The 17,366-nt window shown below is 38.4% G+C and overlaps 1 protein-coding gene across 3 annotated transcripts in view; it reads left to right on the forward strand.

The window, feature by feature from the left end:
• tmem108 (transmembrane protein 108) overlaps positions 1-17,366 on the forward strand; it is a 106,037-nt gene that overhangs the window by 30,509 nt on the left and 58,162 nt on the right. The window contains exon 1 of one of the 3 annotated variants that reach the window (XM_067435111.1): positions 4,502-4,539. The exons of the other annotated variants lie outside the window; for them this stretch is intronic. The gene's annotated coding sequence lies outside the window, so the exon portion shown is untranslated. Of the gene's footprint in view, positions 1-4,501; positions 4,540-17,366 lie in introns of those variants that run through there. 3 annotated transcript variants of the gene reach the window in all.

Raw genomic sequence — 17,366 nt, forward strand, 5'->3', positions numbered from 1 at the left:
TGTGCCCTTTTATTATGTCTCGCAGGGGTAAATTTTACCCTATCCCTAGAGGAACTGATTCAGCAGCTGCCGTCTCTGTAGAGTCCAGTGCTGTTATCTAATAAAGTTGCTCAGCCAGCTCTACATTGAAATGTCATGGCCATAATGTATCTACAACTGTTTGTACTGGGAAAGGTCACTCATGACTGGCATCAAGGACAGTGACACATGGACATATTGCGATATTTTACAGTATTGAATTTGCTTTGGGTTACATGAAAATATAACAATAGACATAATAGAGCAAAGCACTTGGTTTTCTTTTGACCGTTCTCTCCTCTGTAGTCCTTAAGACTACTCCTTTTCTTTCTCTGTCCTGTTTGTTTTATCTTCAGTGGTTATTCCTCAGTTCCCTCCTCTTTTTCAGCACATTTTTTCTGCAGCTGTGTCCTTTGGCTCCTTAATGTAGAGTATTAGGAAGCTCCTCACAATGTACGAAATAAACCACAACACATCCTTCCTCCTGCAGCCTCCGTTCCTGCTATTGTCAGCGTGTCAAGAGTGTGCGTCAAGAGGTAAAATTAGCAAAGCTGTAATGATTGTGGCTTTTCCTGCGATACACTTGCTTGTACCTTCTCCGTCTGTTCTTGAGTGATACTGTTGCTCTGAAGATTCAGGAAAAGTACTTGTTTGGCAAATTGGGTAACAGTTTATTTAACTGTGTCCCTGTTATACAGGAATTAGTAATAACAGTAGGCCTAAATGATGCATTGGATGCACCCTTACCCTATAACAAGTTATGAATCAGCATTACATACTTATTTGTGTAATTACAATGTAATTGTTTGTAATTATATTTCTGTAAAAATAGTAACACTTTATATAAACTGTAACAGAAAATGGTTGTGTCTTTAAAGGATTAGTTCACTTTAAAATGAAAATCTCATCCAAGATGTTCATGTCTTTCTATCTTCAGTTGAAAAGACCACAGACTTTTATAGCAACCAAAATATTGAAGGTCCAAATCAATGCAGTTTCAAAGTCCTTCAAAGGCTTTAGAGGCTCTGTGCGATCCCAGGCGAAAACCATCGGTCTTTTGTACAGATTTTGATACAGGAGACACCTATGTAAAAACGATCCTCTTTCGCACTGATCCATGAAAATGATAAAAAAAAAAAAAAAAAACTGTATTATGTTGCCACTGTTGGAGATGTTACTTTGTAATTCACGTTTTTGTAGTTTACATGGAGACCAGAACAGTACAGTTTTTAAAAACTTAAAGTACTTAAAAACGTAAACATTTTCCATTGACCTGAGCAACCGGTACACTATTTATGTTCTTATTATCTTATTTATCTTATTTTATGTTCCACAGAAGAAAGAACATTGTTCAGGTTTGGAATTTGAGAGGGAGAAAATGTTGGCAATTTTTTTCTTTTGGGTGGAACATTTCTTTGAGATCTTTTGTGGTTTGTGTCCATAAAGGATGAAAAACCAGTCAGCAACTTGGATCAGTATAGAGCCCCTTTCACACTGCGATTCCGGCAAATACACGGATAATGCGACCCGGCATTTGTTCCCGGGACGCTAGATTTGGTCCATTCACACTGCCAGCGAAATGCCGTAATATGTGCGCTTTCACACACAATGCTTAACAGTCCCGGGTCGAGTTGACACGTGACATCTGGATGTGACGTATAATGGCGAGCGATCTCAGCTTCAGCGCGGATAGTAAGGAGCTCCGTGGTCTCGACTTGTGTCCAGTTTGCGCACGTTTCTGCTTGTTTAATTTTAGTATCTTTTGTATACGAACACTCTGCGTTTAAAACACCTACTAGCTCTTCTGGCACTGCAGGGTTGTATTATTGAAAAAACAAGCTCTAGGAGTCGCACGATAACTACGTACACGTTGCGGCATTAGTTTCGGCTTTTGTTCACACTGCGCTCGTCCCGGCTCGAATACCGCAATATTACTAGGTCCCCGACCCGGGTCGAATTCGGTAATCAATCCCGGGACGTGGTTGCTTTCACACAGAAGGCGACCCGGCAATGTTCCGGGAATATTGCGGGTCCGACGTGCAGTGTGAAAGGGGCTTAGAGGGTTTCTTTCTTATCATGTTATCTCACGATTTGGAATGTGAACATCTCTTTATAATGGAAACCTTAGTATTAATGTACACAAAATTAAAGCTTCCAACTATTAAAATTGCAAACCTGATTCCAAAAAAGTTGTGGCACTGTACAAATTGTGAAAAACTTATATTTTATTCACAATAGATAATATGTCATATGTTGAAAGTGAGACATTTTGAAATGGCATGCCAAATATAGGCTCATTTTGGATTTCATGAGAGCTACACATTCCAAAAAAGTTGGGACAGGTAACAATAAGAGGCCGGAAAAGTTCAATGTACATATAAAGAACAGCAATAAGCTGATTCATGACCGTTTAAATCATTATTTGAGGCTTGAAAACAAACGCGGAAGAGAAGACAATGCTGAATAAAGTCGTAGTTTTTGTGATTGCTTTTAAATCATTCTCATCCATAAACAGACATTTTTTTTCTTCTCTTCTTCTGTATTTTTAATAGTCTGAAATCAGCTCCTGGACTAACATATTTCAGCCCGCAGGGGACAAGATATCATTGATAATCTGCTGCATATATTTATATGCCCTGAGAGCAAAACCAAATGCTTTCAGTTTTTCTATTTATAGCTCATTATCATAAAATATGAATCATTCATAAAGAGGGGGTAAACTCGCATAATCATATTCACCCTTGGGATTTTAACCCTTTATATGTCTGTTATTGGGGTGGGCTTGTAAACGGCAACAGGTCGGTAAGGGTTTATTGCATTTTACTGGATCAATTAACCTTTTGACAGAGGATGGTAGAACCAGACACATGCTTTCCCTGGAGACATTTATGATCAGACATTTGTCTAGAAAACAGTAATGTTCAACCAAATGTTGAAATGCTTACTTCAGCTTTCCCACTAGACTAAAAATTATTGTATTTAATTTTATAAATAATCAGGAAAACAAGTGGATTTAAAGGGTGCTAATAGCGATAGCTCAATGAACCATTTAGTAAATTGCACATTTTTGAATGGTCTGGTTCATGTGAATTTTGCCACACAATGGATGGTTGCCAGGGTGTTGCTATGTAGTTGATAAGGTTCTTAACACATTGTTAGGTTGTTGTTAGTGGTTTCTGTGTGGTTTCTAGGTGTTTGCTAGTGTATCCTTGGTGATCTCTCTTTAGTACTAAGTGTTCTGGTGGGTTCTAGGTGTTTGCTAGGGTATCCTGGGTGGATGCTAAGGTCTTATGGGTGGTTTGTAGGTGGTTGCCAGGGTGCTCTGAGTGGTTTCTAAGTGGTTTCTAGGGTTATCCCGTCATCAATTTTGAGCAGCCAGATGGTATAATCAATGTTGTAATAAACAATGTTGTGTGGAGCGCTAGCTGAGTATGCATTTATTTGTAATTTTAACTGTTGGAACCTGAGCGTAAAAGTGCTTAAAATATTTCTTATTCTGTTGCGCCCTCTATTGGTCATTACCAACAACTAGTCAGGCTTAAATCGTCATGGCAGAGCATTAAAGTCAACAAGTCTGTGCAACCCCTCGTTACTAGGGTGTTGCTATGTGGTTGCTAGTGAGTTGAAGGTGGTTTTAGGTAGTTGCTATGGTATTCTGGATGATTGGGTGTTCTGGTGGTTTTTAGGTGGTTGCTTTCGTTTTCTCTATGATCAGCTAGGGTTTTCTGAGTGCTTGCTAGGGTGTAATGGCTGGTCTCTATAGATGGCTGCTTTGTGTAATGGGTTGTTTCTAGGTGGTTGCTAGGGTATCTTACGTGGTTGTAAGGGTCTTCTGGGTGGTTTCTTGGTGTTATTAGTTTCTAGGTAGCCTAGCTGTAGGGTTGTTTTCTGTTTTCTAGATGGTTGTTACAGGGTATTCTTGTCGCTTGACAGTTCTGGTTGGTTACTAGGTGGTTGTTATAGGGTATTCTAAGCTGAGCTGTTGCTTACTGGCCCAAGTAAAAAAAAAAAAAAAATCTGTTCTGTTCTTAGATATGGCTTGGATCCCTCCTTCAGTACAAGTCTACAGGTTTTTTCATATATTTTAAGATTTTCAAGCAAGTACCCTTAGTTTGATGTCAAAGTAAATAACCAGCTCTTATTAAGCTGCACACACTTTGAGGTATCATTCATATTCATGGAACAAGCATAGGACAAGTTATGTGAAGTTAAGTATTTAGTGTCAGGGATTTAAAACCCCAGTGCAATAGAAAGAGGGAGGCTTACCATGGTAAATCATAATAAACCTAAAAATGATAACTAAACATGCCTGACATTGTGTTTATTTCACTCTCTGTCAGGTAGAAGTGCGCTCAGAGGGATGTTTCTCTGTGTTGCTGTGTTCCTTGCTGCGATGTGGGAGGACTAATATGTTGACAGCTCCCCTGCTGTTAGCTTCAGAGTGCTGTGTCAGGCCACCACGCCAGACATCACCACACTGTTTATCTCCATTTACCCAGAATGCCATGGAGGCTAGCTGCTGTATGTATCTAGGCTGTGTACATCTGCTTTGGTCTAACAGCCAATTGCGACAGAGCTCAGGCCAGATGCTGAACTATTATTGGATGAAATATCACCTCCTTGCTGAATTTTGTCTCACACTTCTAGGGGCGGTGGTGCTGATTTCCAATTTGGATTTAGTTCTGCGTTTGCTCAGCTCAATTAGACAGTGTAATTGTAAAACATATCCGTATGGCATATGCTAAATATGTGTTTTTGTTTGTGATAGAAAGACCTCAGGTTCTTTAATGTTGTCTCTGATCTAAAATTAAAACTGTGGCTGTAAAAATGTGTTTAATGTGAATCATAATTAATGGAAATAATCATGCCCCATTTGATATAAATTCAGATTTTCCTACCATCAGAGCAATGACATTTTTGAGAATTCAAATTTAACACCCACCTCCTACTCGGGCAGCTTCACCAAACATCTTTTACCAAAATCAAGAGCATAAAATGAGTAAGGAGTCATTAGGGGCTTTCGCACCGGATAGTTTTAGGAACTAGCCACAAGGGTGGTTCCCCGATAACTAAAAGTTCCCATATGGATAATTTTCGTGGTTGCATTCGCACCGCCAGTAGGAACTCTGAAGTGACGTAAGCCATGCTTGTTGTTGTGACTTTTATTTTGACAGCGCTAAGAACGCAACAGCCTGAGCACACAGATCTCACATTCTCCATCTTCATTAATTTATAATCTGTTTAATACGTTATTATAGAAGACCCTTCTCTAAAGCAGGAGCTAAATTAGTTCCCCCAAAAAGGAGTTCCTAGAATAAAAATCATTTAGCTTGGATACCAGCCAAACTTAGCTCTGCCCACAACATTTGAGGTCGGGAAGTTCGTTCCGGACTTGATCCGTTGTGCAACAACTATGCTCGAATCAGAGCTGGTCGGACCAATCAAATTGTCAGGGCGGGCTTTATAAAATGATATAATCACAGCCCAATAATCCAAGCCCAATGGAGCAGTATCAGACTCATATTCTGACTAGAATCTGAGTATGACGACGTCAGGCCAAAAATCATTCCAGTTCCTGCAGTGCGAACATGACAAAAAGCATACTTCCGCAAATACATTTAGGAATTTTCACATTGTTCCATAAGTGTCATTGATAGTGACAACATTTACACTTTATACCATTGCTGAATTTATTCCAAGTTATTGCACTTGTTTTTTTTTTTACATTCACTCGCTCGCTCACTCAAACACTGTCAATCACTCACTCATTAATTTATTGAGCTATCTGTTCAAGTTAAATCACCAAAAAATGCAGACAGGTTTCCATTCCTTATAAGCCCCTTTCACACTGCACGTCGGACCCGCAATATTCCCGGAACATTGCCGGGTCGCCTTCTGTGTGAAAGCAACCATGTCCCGGCATTGATTACCGAATTCGACCCCGGTCGGGGACCTAGTAATATTGCGGTATTCGAGCCGGGACGAGCGCAGTGTGAACAAAAGCCGAAACTAATGCCGCAACGTGTACGTAGTTATCGTGCGACTCCTAGAGCTTGTTTTTTCAATAATACAACCCTGCAGTGCCAGAAGAGCTAGTTGGTGTTTTAAACGCAGAGAGTGTTCGTATACAAAAGAAACTAAAATGAAACAAGCAGAAATGTGTGCAAACAGGACACAAGTCGAGACCACGGAGCTCCTTACTATCCGCGCTGAAGCTGAGATCGCTCGCCATTATACGTCACATCAGGATGTCACGTGTCACCTCGACCCGGGACCGTTAAGCATTGTGTGTGAAAGCTCACATATTACGGTATTTCGCTGGCAGTGAGAATGGACCAAATCTAGCGTCCCGGGAACAAATGCCGGGTCGCATTATCCGTGTATTTGCCGGAAACGCAGTGTGAAAGGGGCTATAGAGATCTGGGGATACTACTTTCATTCAATTAAATTTTAGGGCTATATTGTTAACACTTTTACATTAAGGTTTCATTCATTAGTTAATAGGGCTGGGTTGAAATATTGATTTTCTTGATATTTGAATTCAAAGGAATCAGTCTTTGCTGTTTTCATTTGATGAATGAACAGAATATTGTAACTCTCGTCCCATTTAATAAATCATAATACGTTTTTGTTACTTTTGATAAGAAACAGTCTCAGATTTAAAAAATAAATAAATAATTGTTTGTAATTGTGTGTAAGTGTTTGTATACAAAACTGAATTGTAAAATTTGTGTCAAACCCCAGCCTATTAACTATGAAAAATGCGTCTGAAGCAATTCAAGTTTTATTCTTTGTTCATGCTAATTTCAACACGTACTAATACATGATTAAAATCTAAAGTTGTATCTAAAGGACCTGTGCTAACATATATGTTTATTAACCAATGTTAACAAAAATAAATAAATAGTATAACAAATGTATTGCAAATTGTTAGTTTTAGGTTAATACATGAGCTAGCATCAACTAATAGGACCTTATTGTAAAGTGTTATCAAAACATTCATTTATGCAATTAGTTGTGATGAATTCATCTGCATATTATGCAGATTAACTTGACATTCCTAGATGAAACCAAAGAGCTATGAAAGATGCTTTTTTAAGACAGTCAATCTGTCAGTAGACAGACACGCAGTGAATGAATTAGCTGTGCCAATATCCCATAGGGATCCTGTGATAGACAGAGGGAAAAGTGGGCAAAGTGTGACAGCTGAAAGACTCTACACTGATTTTCAGGCTGCAAGGAAGTCTTATCCAATCTACTGTACCACCTCATTACCATCAAGTGTATCTGAATCAAAGATAATTTTTGCTTATAGTTTTGAAAATGTTGTCTATATTGATTGATGATTAATACTTATATATTTTTCTGCACAAATCGTTCAAAATCTAATGTTAGAATCTTTCACAATGGTCTCAAAGGGAACGTCTTTATGTTTTATTCCAGTAATTTCTTAATTCTTTAGAGAAGCTATAAAGCGGAGGATTTTGAGAGTTTTGATAAAGGGCAACAGCAATTCAAGAGGGGGTAGTTGGCAAGCACTACAAAATCACAAGTTGGATGTGAGGATATTTGTAAAAAATAGTTCTACCAGAAAGACTCGGGAGATAGAATGATGAATGAAGCATACATTTATTGACAGCCCAGCAAGCATAATAAAGTTTTGGCATAGGCCCCGTCCATAGTTTATAATCCGAGGGTAGCGGATCAGCATGTTCCTGCCTGAAGATGAAGGCAGGGGCGCAGCCGACCCCCCCTTGGAGGTATGGACGGAACCATCCTGGTGGTGGTGGGGAGGATGGAGGTTATTGTCGCATCGGCATCTGCGAACTCAAACATGTGTAAGTAAGACCTTTATACAGAAAATATGAAGACGTGATTGGCCAGAGATTAGGTTAATAAGTGACGAAGTGATTAAGTCTTCCTGGCAGAACTTAAGCTGAAGCTTCCATTTTTGTGAAGCTTTGAGAGTGCACATAAAGTCCTAAGATGCGGTTTACAGATGTTTAATTAAGAAGATATCAACAAAATACACCTCATGCATCAGGCCAGAGAGCAATATTTGTGGCCCTACCAATTACTTAAAATTCCTATAAAGTTTAACACACACACACACACACACACACACACACACACACACACACACACACACACACACACACACACACACACACACACACACACACACACACACACACACACACACACACACACACACACACACACACACACACACACACACACACACACAGACCATCTACCATGTGACAGTGATTCTAGCAGAGCACTATTGAACATGATTGAACAAACACCTCATAGGGTCAAAGGCACTCATTAGTGTTAGAGGGCTTTAGTTACAGTACTCAATAATTAATGTGACACATTGGTTAAGCATGCCATTTAGGGCCACAGCTAGCAGATAAATGTGCGTAAGGTTAAGAAAGAACAAAGACATTTGCTTTCCTGTTCCAACCCCCTCTTTCTTGCCAAAAATTCCTAAAAGCACAAGAGGTGATGATAGTGACGAAGATGGTCATTGTTATTTTGCCAAGACTTGGTCTTTGGATCAACATATTTTTTTCAACATAACTGAAAATGTTGTCCTAATCATATCCCTACCCCTTAACCTACCCATAACGTATCCCTAAAATCAGAAGGAAGTGAAAGGTGAATAACATTGATGACGTAGAAGCACCTAACCCTGGTTGTAAGCCTAAACTTAACAGAAACTGTTAACTTGTCCCTCAAATCTGATTGGTTGATTGTAATGTTGTTTCAGGATCAACAACAATGTTGTCCTTGGTGAAATCACATTCACCCACTTCTGGGGCTTCCTCTGGGCCAATTGACAGGGGTTTTGGCCAATTGACCTTGGTCCAAAGCGGGGCTAACTGAGGCTTCAGGAGTGGTCATGAATAAAAGTAGAGTCAGGAGATGGACAACACCGCTGCTCATTTCCCTTTTTATTATATCAGGCTACAAGCAAACCTTAACATTTAAGGCATTTTAAACAATTATCAGCTCAAAAATAATTTTCATATTTAAATGCGATGCTAAATGCTAACCACTGAGATAATTATTACACATAGGTTTATGGAAACATACCAGAGACCACTTGAAGAACTAAGACAAATCATATGATTATAATTTATTTGTATTTATAGTATTTATTTGGTTCCGTTTTTCATCTGTCTCTTCTCTGTGCCTTTGTTGACTAACACCTCGGCATATATCATAAATTATGTACACTCTATGTCCATGGGCAACCTCTGTTGCTCTGGCTGAAAGGATAGTATAGTGAGATGGGAGAGTTTGTTCAAACCTCCTCAGATAGTATGATTTCTTGAAAATTATCTAAAGAAATGTGGCGCAAACATATTGATAAGTTTGGTTAACCATATTCTTCAAAATATCTTATGTGTTTCAGCAGAAAAATTCATACAGGTTTAGAACAACTTGAGGGTGAGTAAATGATGACAGAATTGTCATTTTTGGGTGAACTATTACTTTTAAGTCTTTAATAAAGACCAATCATTCGCTTCTGTCATGGCATGCTGGTTAAACGGTGGGGTTGTGACATTGTTTTATTCTATGTATGCATGTTAAGAGTAGTTTATAGGGTGCCACAGCAAGGCTACTGGCTCGACAGTGAAATCGCTGCTTGAGGAACAAGGCTATTGGCACGTTGTTAGCCCTGGCTCGTACTGATTACCAGCAGTGGAAAAGAGTCTGCTGCGTGGACATCCGGGGTCTGCTAATTGTCACACCATTAGTGTGTGGGGAAAGCTGTTTCTTTAGTCGTTTGGCTATAGAGAAGTATGGAAACCACCCTTAAGATGTGTAAAAACAACTCTCAGTTATGCAGTGTATATTAAAATACATAAGATGTTGAAACGCTTATAATTAAATTATTGTAAAAAGTGCTTTTTCTGATAGAACACTGGCTGATTTCCTTGTCTTAGATTGTGGCTTCTGTGCTTGGGATGCATTTGTTCTGTTTAAATGTGGTCATAAACACCCTACAAATAGGAATTGATCTATTGAGGTCTCTGCGCCCAAAACACTGACCACAGATCAATCTCTGTAAAGCTAACCAAGACAGAATCTACACAGCTTTATGGATTTCTTAGTTTATATCTTGATTTCTTTTACACATTCTATTCTTGACCCTATTCTTTTACATAGAAGATACTGTTACTTCTCGGAGGTTGCTTGTAAAGAAACAAATAAGACAGTTATTGTACAGCATAACATTAATGATTTGGTCTTCAAAAATTGGATGAGAAATGTGTGAGTTCATATTTAAAGGAGCAACTTTTCCTTAAAGCTACACTGTGTGATATTTTCCCCCATCTAGCGGTGAAAAGGTATATGACCATCCAGTTTCTGTTCCTCTCAATTCCAATTTCGTTTTAACTCCTACGGTGGCCGATTTCATCAAAGATTAACATGGCAATCCCCCTCTTCACATCCGACACGGTGCCATCGAGTTTTAAAACGCGAAAGATGAAGCTTGAATTTACGCCTATGTCCTTCTTTGGCTAATATACTTTCAAGATGGAGGGGCAACATGGCGACCGGCATTCAAACCCCTCACCCGTATGGATTTTCAATGGCATATTATAAACTTACGAGAATACTTTATTACTTGAAAGAAGCAAATATACATTAATGAGCACATATATTATTTGAAAGAGTGTTTTTAGCTAAGAATAAACTAAAAAAGTTACACAGTGTAGCTTTAAGCTTTTGATATATAAAAGGTCATGGTAATATAAGAATATCCAAGTTTCAGAGCTGAAAACTTCCTTATTAGGTCAAAGAAAGGCTTTTATTGACACCAGGCCCTGCAAACGATCAATCTCAGAATATGCCACACCTTGACGTCATTGTGTGGTGAAACACTGCCTCAACATAAGATGAACAACAGCTGATTTTTTAGCCCTGCCCATCGACTCATGCCTGACATGACATAGGTTTACATAGAGCTAAACTGGATCGAACTGCTAAGCAATTACCATGCCGCATAAGCTTCATTCACATTTCAATATTATAAATGCACGGATGAACTTTATTTTTACTGAATATCCAGCTCATATGGGGAAGACATTGCATGTTTTTTTCTTTCATTTCACCGCGGATTTGTTTGTAAACAAGAGACTGGATTTGCAGACAGGATGAGATTATATGAATGAAATAAGCAACGCACTATTGCCTTGCATTGTTACATATTGTTTGACATCCTTTGATTATGTGTATGTGTCTAACTGAAAACATTGTCAAAGGCTGAAGAATTCTTTATTTGTGGTGTTGTTGGTTCAATGCGATTCGGGATCAGACTCGGACATGTTTGGGCCAGGGCTCACAAAGCCCAACATCCTGGTGTGTGTGTGTGTGTGTGTGCGTGCGTGCGTGTGTGCGTGCATCGTGTGTTTTCAGCACAGTTTTTAACTTTACTGAGATCTCAGAACCTTTACATGAGACGCAAGTTTATTACGATTTTAGAAACACAAGCTGGTGGCAAAAATGTTGCTCTCCATTTTATTGTATATGAGAAACTGAAATATTAAAGAGCTCTCGTTTTTGTGATGTTTCTTTCCTTTGAGTACTTAATCTTTTCAGCATACATAATTAGTATATCTTTGAATAGTTGAATCTTGGGTATATGAATGAGATTCTGTTTGGACACAGAGGACCGAAAACCACAAAACCACTGCATTGTAAACGATCCGCCTCTGTCCCTCTAGGAGTGGTTGGTTCATCTTTCCAAAGCATTTCTTTATCTTATCTTCGTTTATTGTACTAGTTTATTTTTAATGTGCCTTTTGGCTGTCCTCTATAAGAAATCCCTTTTGTAATTAAAGTAGATCATGAATAACACCACTGTTAGGCACACTGTAGATTTGAAAAGAAGCCTGTTATATGATCCATAGGGACTTTCCATACGGTATGTTTATAATATTTTAAGTATTAAGGAAGGATGACCAATGGATGGTGAAAAATCTTTTGATGAATGCTACATTTTGTCTTTTTCTTTCTTAAAGGGATGATTCACTAAAAAATGAAAATTCTATCATCATTTACTCACACCTGATGTCGTTTCAAATCCTTAAGCCTTTTGTTGATAGCAAATGATGATATTTGAATGAAATCTGAAATATTTCTGACCCTCCATTGACAGCTATGCAGCTACCTATTATGATTGCTTTATATGATGAACAGATTTAAAATATGCTTAGTTACATATTTATCAATGCACACATCAGATATGATAAATTGAAGCTTTGTTTTGTTTTTGTTTTCTTTTGGGGTGAATACGCTTTTGTGGTGCAGTCACGTTGTGAACATTTCCACATAATTTTGTGGGGGAAAATATATATTGTCTATTGTAAATTGCATAGAGATGCACAGCAAACACAGAAGTCACTTTTAAAGCATGCAGCCTTTCTGTTGGTCAACAGTAAATTCACATGACCTACTTGAACCTGTTGAAATCTGCATGGAGAAATGAATGAATATTTCCTGATCATGTGGTTTCATATTTAAATGACTGTATTTATGCTGTGAAAATGTGATGAACAGTACATTTTCTGTATATTTTGCATTTGACCGCACTTGAGTAATGAGCCTGACAAGCATTCTTGTGCCAAGTTATGTTGATAATCTGTGCTGTGTGTGTATCTATATACACACAAATTACACAAAAGCAGCCACACAGAGTCCAGTCCTATATGCATGACCGCTCGGGGCAAAAGAGGGAGGAAGTGTGTAATTTCCCCTCATTTATTGTACCTTTACTCCTACATTACTCCAGACTGGACCCTTTACCTATGATCTCAGTAGAGGAATGTGCAGATGTTACTGATCAGTATATTCTTCGTGTTTGTGTGTTAATATTGGTGGTTTTTTCCACTCAGTTCTGCTTTATGATTTTGGCCCAGAACTGAGGCAAAAGCAACTACAGTCTCTGAAATTAGTTTGATGGTCAGTTGATTTAAACATGAAAATGTTGTGAATTGTTTCTTGTATTCAAATATTAAAATAATTGTTTGAAAATAATATTTTGACCATTCTTCTAGAAGCCCATTTGTGAGGCCAGGCACTGATGTTGGACGAGAAGGCCTGGCTCGCAGTCTCGGCTCTATTTCATCTCAAAGGAGTTCTATCGGGTTGAGGTCAGGACTCTGTGCAGACGAGTCAAGGTCCTCCACACCAAACTTGCTCATCCATGTCTTTATGGACCTTACTTTGTGCACTGATGCGCGGTCATGTTGGAACAGGAAGGGGCCATGCCCAAACTGTTCCCACATAGTTTGGGGCCATGAAATTGTCCAAAATATCTTGGAGTTCCTCTTACTGGAACTAAGGGCCCAAGGCCAACTTTTGAAAAACAACCACAATCCCCCTCCATTAAACTTTACACTTGGCACAATGCAGTCAGGCAAACAACCGCCAAACCCAGACAGAGAAGCGTGATTCGTCTCCATAGAACACGTCTGTCACGTTATGTGGTTTTATTTGAGACGTGGTTTCTGATTACTTTCACTCTGATCACGGACACCTGCTGCACTCATCACCGATATTTTATACCGATACTCATCACGGGCTATTTATACAAGGTTCTCACCCAGTTTTGTTTTCAGATTATTGCAGTTTGTCTGGTTCCTGTCTGCGTGGTGTTTCCTGTTCCTGTGTGTCGCTTCGGAGTCCCATCTCCCGTTAATTCAGATAGCCCATTGCAGCCCTACTGTTGATTCTTGCTACTGGATTCTCTGTCTCTTTTCCGTCAGCAGATGTAACAATGTCTCTACTGCTCTAGAGTGCTTTAACCCACTGCATCTGACACATTGCACATGGTCAAATAAGGCTTGGATGCAATTGCTTGGCCATGGAAACCCATTCCGTGAAGCTCTCAACGCATTGTTCTTGAGCTAACCGATGGCCACACAAATTTTGAAGGTCTGTAGCTGTTGACTCTGCAGAAAATTAATCACTTCTGTGGACTGTGCGCCTCAGCTTGCGCTGACCCGGCTCTGTGATTTTACATGGCCTACCGCTTCATGCCTGAGTTGCTGTTGTTCCCAATTGCTTCCACTTTGTTATAATACCACTAACAGTTGACCATGGAATATATAGTAGTGAGGACATTTCACAAATGGAAACTATCATGGTCTATCTATCTATCTATCTATCTATCTATCTATCTATCTATCTATCTATCTATCTATCTATCTATCTATCTATCTATCTATCTATCTATCTATCTATCTATCTATCTATCTATCTATCTATCTATCTATCTATCTATCTATCTATCTATCTATCTATCTATATATATATATATATAATCAAATATTTTAATATTTATTTCTTGTTCTTAAAGGTTTGACTGTTCATGATTTGATCCAAGATAATTATTTTACAGAAAATCAGTTAACTAAAATAAAGTTAAATTGTATAGTTGACCAATATATGCTTTTCTATGGCTCATTGTGGGTGATATAATGCAGAAATGTATATTAACAATTAATTATAGAACATTATGCTCAACATTAAACACATATTTTGTTGAAATTTCACTTATTTTGTTGAAATTTAGTTTTAAAATCTACAGTAGAACTGGATCTTGGACTTCCTTTCTCACAGCTACTCCAACTTGTGCAGCAAGACAATATGAAATGTCAGTCCAAACATACACTAACTAGAAGATTTTAGATGTTGTAGGCTATGTGATAGATGGCACATAAAAAAAATATATATATATAAAAAAAATAAGCCAAACGGCGACATCATAGCTGTCTTAATATCCAGACTCTGTGTCTCACAGTTGCCCTGTCAGTTATAGCCACACACCAGCTCATCTTGTAAAAGGCACCACAGAGTAGGTGACAGTCTGTCAGTGTGTATCCGCTCACACTGTCAGCCTCTCACTGAATCTGTTTATGGCTACATCCACCATCCAGTAGAGTCTCTCTTCTGCTCACATCATACTCTACTACAGCTGGAGTGTAAAAACATTATTATTATTTTTTTTTTTTACAAATGAATTGTATTTTATTTATCTTAAATTACTTAAATTAATATCTTGGAGATCAAGGTGGCCGATATAAAGCAAATATAGACCTATTAATTTAAAGATTATTTGAATTGAATTAACACAAGCATAACAATTTCTGCAATCAAATGCATATTTATTTTATATAACATTTACTAAAATAATTAGAAATCAATAATTTTGAAATTATTTTGAAATAATAATTTGAACTTGATAAAAACAAATTTATAAAATAAACAGATTTCTACTTAATATATACATATTTTTCACAAATTAAGAAGTTGTTGAACATTAATAAAAAATAAAAAATATAAAAGTAAAGTTATCAAAAGTACACTCAGTAATCTGGTAAGTCTGTGTGGATTCATTATCTCAATGCTAATTTTTAATACAGTTCACATAAAATATGAGATGAATAGGACAGCGACAAACTGGATAGTGAAGCATAAATCAAGGATTTAAAGTTGCTTGCTTGTGTCCAGTGTCAGCTGAACTCTCATATCCGCATCCAGTTCACACAGAGACCATCAAGCACAGAGTACACACATTTTATGAAGGCTATGCCACAACAAGAACTAACAGCTGAACGTTTGCGAGATTTGAGGCATTAAATGTTTATTAAACAGAGGTGTAAAGTGTACTTGAAAACCATACTTGAGTAAATCACAGATACCTTATGATGAATATGACTCCATTACAAGTTACAAATCACCAATTCCAATAAGACTTGAGTAAAACTCTTGGAGTGTCTGATTTTAACAGTACTTAAGTATTTTACTCATGAATGTAAGCTCAAAGATGTGCTACAGTCCTCAACACCTAAGACACTTGATTCCAGTGAAAAACAAGAAACAGTTGATTTGATCACGTTTAAAAAATATTAAATAAAAAAACAACAACCACACATCAAGGTTGAGCAAAGACTCTTCGCAATGCGACACGGGTGCGGTGTAATTTTTTTCTGCTAGTTTCAGCCCGATGCTGTTGTCAATTTTAACATCCAGCGCCAGTTTTTTAAATAGCAAATTTAAATAGCAAAGGGACGTATGCCCCTCTGTTCGCCCATAGGCTGGTCTGAAAATGAGGTGTGTGCAGGCACATTGTTGGCGCGTTGCTATGTTAAAGGGTTACTTCAGTGATTAGCATTTGGCTTTGTATCAGTAGAAACCCTGGAGTATATTCAAATGATTGTGCTTGATTGTGTGTGAAAATTAAGCTTTCCAAGGCATGAACTGAAAACGTGCCAGACTAAACATGCGCTGTGAATCTATGCCGCGGACGCGTTTACCTCAGCTCTCATTACGAGCTCATCCATGACTGTCAATATATCTGAGTCCTGCAGCGTTTTGGGCTGTGAGAATCCCTCAGCGGCTAAATCACATATTGAACAGACACATTCAGTTTTTAATTGTAGTTTATGTTCTCTAACTGAACTGATTTTATGAAAATGAACGCGGTCGCGGTGGGAAAGTGAAAGTGATTCAGTAATCTAGTAGCGGTGGCTTTGGGAGTGGCCTCGTAGGGCAGCGAAGCATTCTGGGAATTGTAGTCTTTCATCCCCATGAGACAAAAATACATTGTCTGTCTTTTCTCAGTCTAGAAAGCACCAAATTCCATTCATCTCAAGTGCAAAGCCTTCTTGCATTGGACGTGCTGGTTTTGCACTCATCACCGGCTGCAGTCATGTCCTCATCTCATATGCGAAACGCCACATTCAGCAACTACCTGCAAATGCACTCATATTTGCGTAAAGTAGCCTTGTTGACAAGTTTGGATCAGTAAGGGCAAAACACAATAGTATCTAAAAAGATATAGTATTTTCAATCCCCTGTAGATGGCGGTATCACTTCTTTAAGTGAGAAATAAACTTTTGCAGAAAAAGTTTGTGCCGTGCAAATTGTAATGACTATTTGCATTACTTATTATAAATGTGTTGGAGTAAAGAGTACATATACTTCATATACTACATATACTGTTCAAAAATGAAGTCAGGTGGAGAGTAAAACGAAAGTAACGCAGGCAGCCCGTAAACATAACATACGTAAACATAACATAAATCCAGGCCTGGTCCTCTCTCGTCTTCCACTGTTGTCGCTACTCCTTTTATGTTCCCATCACTCCGCCGTGAGACGAGACCGGTGTGGCACGCAGCTGGCACTCATTAGTACTCGTCACCGGCCCGCTCTTACGGTCCCTCGCCCCGCTGCTTGCCACAAACATATTTGTGCGCTAACGTGAAGAAGTTTCAAAGTGAAGAAGCTATCATTGTAAAATCAAACGGTGACACATTACAGTG

This window comes from Pseudorasbora parva, chromosome 24 (genome assembly GCF_024679245.1).
Source record: "Pseudorasbora parva isolate DD20220531a chromosome 24, ASM2467924v1, whole genome shotgun sequence".
Lineage (NCBI taxonomy): Eukaryota > Metazoa > Chordata > Actinopteri > Cypriniformes > Gobionidae > Pseudorasbora > Pseudorasbora parva.